This window comes from Cryptomeria japonica, unplaced genomic scaffold (assembly GCF_030272615.1).
Source record: "Cryptomeria japonica unplaced genomic scaffold, Sugi_1.0 HiC_scaffold_206, whole genome shotgun sequence".
NCBI lineage: Eukaryota > Viridiplantae > Streptophyta > Pinopsida > Cupressales > Cupressaceae > Cryptomeria > Cryptomeria japonica.
Window position 1 is genome coordinate 14,385 of NW_026729028.1, and position 8,116 is coordinate 22,500.

Here is an 8,116-nt window from a genome sequence, read left to right on the forward strand (position 1 = left end):
TTCTTAGTTTTTCGCCGGGCGTCGCAATGCTATTTGAATAAACCTTTTGCCCGTTTGCGTTCTCGTCGGGGCCGGGCCGGGCCGGGGTGCGCTGCCCGCACTACCGCGCGCGCGGGGGCGACACCGAGCGCGCACCCGAGGCGCCCCGAGCACACAGGCCACGGTGCAACCCGGGCGTTGTGCGCGCACCCCGGTGCGCCCGAGGTGCTGCGCGCGCACCCAGGTGAAATCGGTGTGCACCTCGGCCAGTGCGCGCTCGGTCGAGTCGCGCACGTTGGCCAAGGTGCACGGTGATGTTTCTTACTCTAAGGTTCCGCACCAGACGCCCGGGACAGGTGAGCGAAGCTGGGCGGGGCCGGGTGCGCGGCCGGGGCAGGTGCACGCAGCTGGAGAGAGCTTTGGAGCACACCAGAGGTGCGCACCTTGGAGCACACTTCGGAGCGCACCAATGATGCGCTCCATTCAAAAGTTTCCTGAAAAGGCAAAAAAAGTTGAGATTATAGAATTTCCCACTTGAGAGATTGTAAAAAAAAAAAATTTAAAATGAAGGAAACGCGGGTGCCAAGGTGTGCGCGCCCGGGTGCGCAGCCCAGCCAAGGTGTGCGCACCAAGGCGCCCACCCTGGCGAAGGTGCACGCAAGGTGCGCACCCGAGGCAAACCGGACAATTAACCCAACTTTCGACTTCGCGCGCACCTGCGCACCTTGGAGCGCACTTCGGAGCGCTCCTTGTTGCGCACCAATCTTGGGCACCTCGGAGTGCACCATGGCGCCCACCAAGGTGCGCACCCGGGGCAAACCGAGCTCCGACTTCGTGCGCACCTTGGAGCGCACGAAAGGTGCGCACCATGGCGCCCACCAAGGTGCGCAGCCCAGCCAAGGCGTGCGCATCAAGGTGCGCACCCTGGCGAAGGTGCGCACCCGGGGCAAACCGAGCTCCGACTTCGTGCGCACCTTGGAGCGCACAAAGGGTGCGCAACCCAGCCAAGGTGTGCGCACCCCGGGCAAACCGAGCTCCGAATCGTGCGCACCTTGGAGCACACTTCGGAGCCCTCCTTGGTGCGCACCGATGTTGCGCACCTCGGAGCGCACCCGGGGAAAACAATGCAATTAACCCGACTTTCGACTTCGTGGGCACCTCGGAGCGCTCTCGGGTTCGCACCTCGGAGCACACCGAGGTGCGCACCTTTGATGCGCTGCCTTCACCAATTTCCAGAAAAGGCAAGAAAACATTGAGAAGGTGTGCGCACCGAGGTGCCCACCCTGGCGAAGGTGCACGCGAGGTGCGCACCCGGGGCAAACCGGGCTCCGACTTCGTGCACGCCATGCTGCGCACCTTGGAGGGCCATGGTGCGCACCTTGGAGCACACTTCGGAGCGCTCAATGGTGCCCAACCCAGCCAAGGTGCCCACCGCGGCGAAGGTGCACGCGAGGTGCGCACCCGGGGCAAACCGGGCTCCGACTTCGTGCACGCCGCACCTTGGAGCACACTTCGGAGCGCTCCTTGGTGCGCACCAGGGCGCGCAACCCAGCCGAGGTGCCCACCCCGGCGAAGGTGCACGCGGGGTGCGCACCCGAGGCAAACCGGGCTCCGACTTCGTGCACGCCATGGTGCCCACCGCGGCGAAGGTGCACGCGAGGTGCGCACCCGGGGCAAACCGGGCTCCGACTTCGTGCACGCCGCACCTTGGAGCACACTTCGGAGCGCTCCTTGGTGCGCACCAGGGCGCGCAACCCAGCCGAGGTGCCCACCCCGGCGAAGGTGCACGCGAGGTGCGCACCCGGGGCAAACCGGGCTCCGACTTCGTGCACGCCATGGTGCCCACCGCGGCGAAGGTGCACGCGAGGTGCGCACCCGGGGCAAACCGGGCTCCGACTTCGTGCACGCCGCACCTTGGAGCACACTTCGGAGCGCTCCTTGGTGCGCACCATGGTGCCCACCAGGGCGCGCAACCCCGCCGAAGGTGCACGCGAGGTGCGCACCCGGGGCAAACCGGGCTCCGACTTCGTGCACGCCGCACCTTGGAGCACACTTCGGAGCGCTCCTTGGTGCGCACCAGGGCGCGCAACCCCGCCGAAGGTGCACGCGAGGTGCGCACCCGGGGCAAACCGGGCTCCGACTTCGTGCACGCCATGGTGCGCACCAGGGTGCCCACCGCGGCGAAGGTGCGCACCCGGGGCAAACCGGGCTCCGACTTCGTGCACGCCGCACCTTGGAGCACACTTCGGAGCGCTCCTTGGTGCGCACCAGGGCGCGCAACCCAGCCGAGGTGCCCACCCCGGCGAAGGTGCACGCGAGGTGCGCACCCGGGGCAAACCGGGCTCCGACTTCGTGCACGCCATGGTGCCCACCGCGGCGAAGGTGCGCACCCGGGGCAAACCGGGCTAGGACTTCGTGCACGCCGCACCTTGGAGCACACTTCGGAGCGCTCCTTGGTGCGCACCATGGTGCCCACCAGGCCGCGCAACCCAGCCAAGGTGTGCGCACCAAGGTGCACGCGAGGTGCGCACCCGGGGCAAACCGGGGTCCGGCTTCGTGCACGCCGCACCTTGGAGCACACATCGGGGCGCTCCCGGGTTCGCACCGGCGTTGCGCACCGTGGTGGGCACCTCGGAGCGCACCGTGGTGGGCACCTCGGAGCACACCAAGGTGGGCAGCGAGGTGCGCACCTTTGATGCGATGCCTTCACTAATTTCCATAAAAGGCAAAAGAAAACGAGATTTTAAAATTTCCGTTTTGAAAGATAGTGAGAAAAAGGGAATGCTGGTGCCATCTTGAGCCCGCCCTGGTGCGCAGCCCAGCCAAGGTGTGCGCACCAAGGTGCCCACCCTGGCGAAGGTGCGCGCCCGGGCAATTAACCCAACTTCCAACTTCGCGCGCGCCAGGGTGGGAGCGCACCCAACAACCGGGCCTGGGAAGAGCCAATGCGAGAAACCCCACCAAACGCTCTGACAAAAAAAGAGGGGGCGCTCCAGTAACCCCGCTTCGGAGCGCACCCTGGGCAAACCCAGCCAGGGTGCCCACCCCGGCCAAGGTGCAGGCGAGGTGCGCACCCGGGGCAAACCGGGCTCCGACAACGTGCACGCCGCACCTTGGAGCACACTTCGTAGCGCTCCCGGGTGCGCACCTCAGAGCACACCAAGGTGGGCAGCGAGGTGCGCACCTTTGATGCGCTGCCTTCACTAATTTCCAGAAAAGGCAAAAAAAAGAGGAGATTTTAAAATTTCCGTTTTGAAAGATAGTGAAAAAAACGGAACGCGGGTGCCATCTTGAGCCCGCCCTGGTGCACAGCCCAGGTAAGGTGCCCACCCTAGCAAAGGTGCGCACCCGGGCAATTAACCCTACTTCCGACTTCGTGCGCGCCAGGGTGGCAACCGGGCCTGGGAAGAGCCAATGCGAGAAACCCCACCAAACGCTCCGACAAAAAAAGAGGCGGCGCTCCAATAACCCCGCTTCGGAGCGCAGCCGGGGCAAACCCAGCCAAGGTGCCCACCCCGACGAAGGTGCACGCGAGGTGCGCACCCGGGGCAAACCGGGCTCCGACAACGTGCACGCAGCACCTTGGAGCACACTTCGAAGCACTCCCGGGTGCCCACCGGCGTTGCGCACCGTGGTGGGCAGCGAGGTGCGCACCTTTGATGCGCTGCCTTCACTAATTTCCAGAAAAGGCAAAAAAAAATGAGATTTTAAAATTTCCGTTTTGAAAGATAGTGAAAAAAACGGAACGCGGGTGCCATCTTGAGCCCGCCCTGGTGCGCAGCCCAGGCAAGGCATGCGCACCAAGGTGCCCACCCGCGGTGCACGCCCGGGGCAAACCGGGCTCCGACTTCGTGCAGGCCGCACCTTGGAGCACACTTCGGAGCGCTCCTTGGTGCGCACCATGGTGCCCACCAGGGCGCACCCGGGGCAAACCGGGCTCCGACTTCGTGCACGCCGCACCTTGGAGCACACATCGGAGCGCTCCCAGGTTCGCACCAGCGTTGCGCACCTTTGATGCGCTGCCTTCACTAATTTCCAGAAAAGGCAAAAAAAAACGATATTTTAAAATTTTCGTTCTGAAAGATAGTGAAAAAAACGGAACGCGGGTGCCATCTTGAGCCCTTCCTGGTGCGCAGCCCAGGCAAGTTGTGCGCACCAAGGTGCCCACCCTGGCGGAGGTGCGCGCCCGGGGCAAACCGGGCTCCGACTTCGTGCACTGCATGGTGCCCACCAAGGCGCGCAACCCAGCCAAGGTGCCCACCGCAGCGAAGGTGCACGCGAGGTGCGCACCCGAGGTGCACACCCGGGGCAAACCGAGCTCCGACTTCGTGCACGCCGCACCTTGGAGCACACTTCAGAGCGCTCCTTGGTGCGCACCAGGGCGCGCAACCCAGCCAAGGTGCTCACCCCGGCGAAGGTGCACGCGAGGTGCGCACCCGGGGCAAGCCGGGCTCGGACTTCGTGCACGCCGCACCTTGGAGCACACATCGGAGCGCTCCCGGGTTCGCACCAGCATTGCGCACCTTTGATGCGCTGCCTTCACTAATTTCCAGAAAAGGCAAAAAAAAAAAAAAAAACGAGATTTTAAAATTTCCGTTTTGAAAGATAGTGAAAAAAACGGAACGCGGGTGCCATCTTGAGCCCGCCCTGGTGTGCAGCCCAGGCAAGTTGTGCGCACCAAGGCACCCACCCTGGCCAAGGTGGGTCACGGGGTGGGTCCTAGGGTGGGTAACGGGGTGGGTACTAAGGTGCGTGCCAAGGTGGGTCATGGGGTGGGTGCCAAGGTGGGCACCAGGGTGGGTGTGCACCAACCCTAGCCAGGGTAGGTCACGGGGTGGTTGTCGGGGTGGGCGTCAAGGAGCCAAGGTGGGTGGCAAGTAGCCAAGTTGCGTGCCAAGGTGGGTGTCGGGGTGGGTGCCAAGGATCCAAGGTGGGTGCCAAGGAACCAAGGTGGGTGTCTGGGTGGGTGCCGAGGTGGGAGCCAGGGTGGGTCCCAAGGTGAGTGCAAAGGTGGGTGCCAGGGTCAAGGTGAGTGCCAATGTGGGTTCCAAGGTGCCAGGGTCAGGGTGAGTGCCAATGTGGGTTCAAAGGTGCTAAGTTGGGTGCGAGGTTGGGTGCGAGGGTGGGTGGGTGCCAAGGTGTGCTAGGTGGAAGCCCGGGTGGGTCGGCATCCCATGGGTGTCGAGTTGGGTGCCTGATGGGTGCTTCTTGTCAAGTTTTAGTCGTCGGGACTCATTTCGAGCCTTAGAGGTCGTTTCTTGTCCGGTTGCCCTGTCTTCGACCTGGGAACCCAATTTTGGTCCTCGGGTCCCATTTTTTTTTGTCTCGCATCCCACTTTTGGCCTGTGGCCTTTTCGGGGTCGATTCTCGTTTTGGGCATCAGAGCATGTTTCTTCTCCTAAAACCCAATATTTGTTTATTAAGTCTCGGAACACATTTTTGTTCTCGTGGACCCATCATGGGTCTTGGAACGCATTTGTGGTCCTTGGGTCCCATTTTGCATCCCGAAACTTGTGTTTTGGTGCTTGATCCCTATTTTGGGTGCCCACCTTGCACCAAGTGCGCACCCGGGGCAAACCGAGCGCCTTGGTGCACCGGGGCAAGATCGAGCGTGCACCCGAGGCGCCCCGAACATGCACCAAGGTGCACTCGGCCCACATGTGAGCGCAGGTCGTTGCGCCCGAGGTGGTGTGTGGGCACCGCGTTGCAGACGGGACACTGCACGCACACGACGCCCCGTCCAGGTGCACGCACGTAGGCCGGGCCGGGTGCACACCCGACGCCCTAGCAAGGTGCGCGCACCCGGGCAGGGCTCACACTTGGCGAACGGGGCGCACTTCGCGAGGGAGGGTGTGCACCTCGACGGGGGTGGGTGGCCGGGGTGGATTCGCACGTGGGTCGCGGTTTGCTAAGTACACACTGCGACAAGCTCATAACGGGTGCGATCATACCAGCGTTAGTGCACCGGATCCCATCAGAACTCCGCAGTTAAGCGCGCTTGGGCCGGAGTAGTACTGGGATGGGTGACCTCCCGGGAAGTCCCGGTGTTGCACCCTTTTTTAGTTTTTCGCCGGGCGTCGCAATGCTATTTGAATAAACCTTTTGCCCGTTTGCGTTCTCGTCGGGGCCGGGCCGGGCCGGGGTGCGCTGCCCGCACTACCGCGCGCGCGGGGGCGACACCGAGCGCGCACCCGAGGCGCCCCGAGCACACAGGCCACGGTGCAACCCGGGCGTTGTGCGCGCACCCCGGTGCGCCCGAGGTGCTGCGCGCGCACCCAGGTGAAATCGGTGTGCACCTCGGCCAGTGCGCGCTCGGTCGAGTCGCGCACGTTGGCCAAGGTGCACGGTGATGTTTCTTACTCTAAGGTTCCGCACCAGACGCCCGGGACAGGTGAGCGAAGCTGGGCGGGGCCGGGTGCGCGGCCGGGGCAGGTGCACGCAGCTAGAGAGAGCTTTGGAGCACACCAGAGGTGCGCACCTTGGAGCACACTTCGGAGCGCACCAATGATGCGCTCCATTCAAAAGTTTCCTGAAAAGGCAAAAAAAGTTGAGATTATAGAATTTCCCACTTGAGAGATTGTAAAAAAAAAAAATTTAAAATGAAGGAAACGCGGGTGCCAAGGTGTGCGCGCCCGGGTGCGCAGCCCAGCCAAGGTGTGCGCACCAAGGCGCCCACCCTGGCGAAGGTGCACGCAAGGTGCGCACCCGAGGCAAACCGGACAATTAACCCAACTTTCGACTTCGCGCGCACCTGCGCACCTTGGAGCGCACTTCGGAGCGCTCCTTGGTGCGCACCAATCTTGGGCACCTCGGAGTGCACCATGGCGCCCACCAAGGTGCGCACCCGGGGCAAACCGAGCTCCGACTTCGTGCGCACCTTGGAGCGCACGAAAGGTGCGCACCATGGCGCCCACCAAGGTGCGCAGCCCAGCCAAGGCGTGCGCATCAAGGTGCGCACCCTGGCGAAGGTGCGCACCCGGGGCAAACCGAGCTCCGACTTCGTGCGCACCTTGGAGCGCACAAAGGGTGCGCAACCCAGCCAAGGTGTGCGCACCCCGGGCAAACCGAGCTCCGAATCGTGCGCACCTTGGAGCACACTTCGGAGCCCTCCTTGGTGCGCACCGATGTTGCGCACCTCGGAGCGCACCCGGGGAAAACAATGCAATTAACCCGACTTTCGACTTCGTGGGCACCTCGGAGCGCTCTCGGGTTCGCACCTCGGAGCACACCGAGGTGCGCACCTTTGATGCGCTGCCTTCACCAATTTCCAGAAAAGGCAAGAAAACATTGAGAAGGTGTGCGCACCGAGGTGCCCACCCTGGCGAAGGTGCACGCGAGGTGCGCACCCGGGGCAAACCGGGCTCCGACTTCGTGCACGCCATGCTGCGCACCTTGGAGGGCCATGGTGCGCACCTTGGAGCACACTTCGGAGCGCTCAATGGTGCCCAACCCAGCCAAGGTGCCCACCGCGGCGAAGGTGCACGCGAGGTGCGCACCCGGGGCAAACCGGGCTCCGACTTCGTGCACGCCGCACCTTGGAGCACACTTCGGAGCGCTCCTTGGTGCGCACCAGGGCGCGCAACCCAGCCGAGGTGCCCACCCCGGCGAAGGTGCACGCGGGGTGCGCACCCGGGGCAAACCGGGCTCCGACTTCGTGCACGCCATGGTGCCCACCGCGCCAAGGTGCACGCGAGGTGCGCACCCGGGGCAAACCGGGCTCCGACTTCGTGCACGCCGCACCTTGGAGCACACTTCGGAGCGCTCCTTGGTGCGCACCAGGGCGCGCAACCCAGCCGAGGTGCCCACCCCGGCGAAGGTGCACGCGAGGTGCGCACCCGGGGCAAACCGGGCTCCGACTTCGTGCACGCCATGGTGCCCACCGCGGCGAAGGTGCACGCGAGGTGCGCACCCGGGGCAAACCGGGCTCCGACTTCGTGCACGCCGCACCTTGGAGCACACTTCGGAGCGCTCCTTGGTGCGCACCATGGTGCCCACCAGGGCGCGCAACCCCACCAAACGCTCGGACAAAAAAAGAGGGGCCGCTCCAATAACCCCACTTCGGAGCGCACCAGAAACCCCACTGGACGCTTGGGCAAAAAAGTAATGCGCACCCGAAGCCCCTACCCAGAAATCCCCA

The 8,116-nt window shown here is 64.1% G+C and overlaps 1 non-coding gene across 1 annotated transcript; it reads left to right on the forward strand.

Moving 5' to 3' along the window:
- The first annotated feature begins 5,916 nt into the window (after positions 1 to 5,916).
- On the forward strand, positions 5,917 to 6,035 carry LOC131868432 (5S ribosomal RNA). The gene has a single exon (XR_009366887.1). It is a non-coding gene; the product is annotated as a 5S ribosomal RNA (ribosomal RNA).
- The last annotated feature ends 2,081 nt before the right edge of the window (positions 6,036 to 8,116 follow it).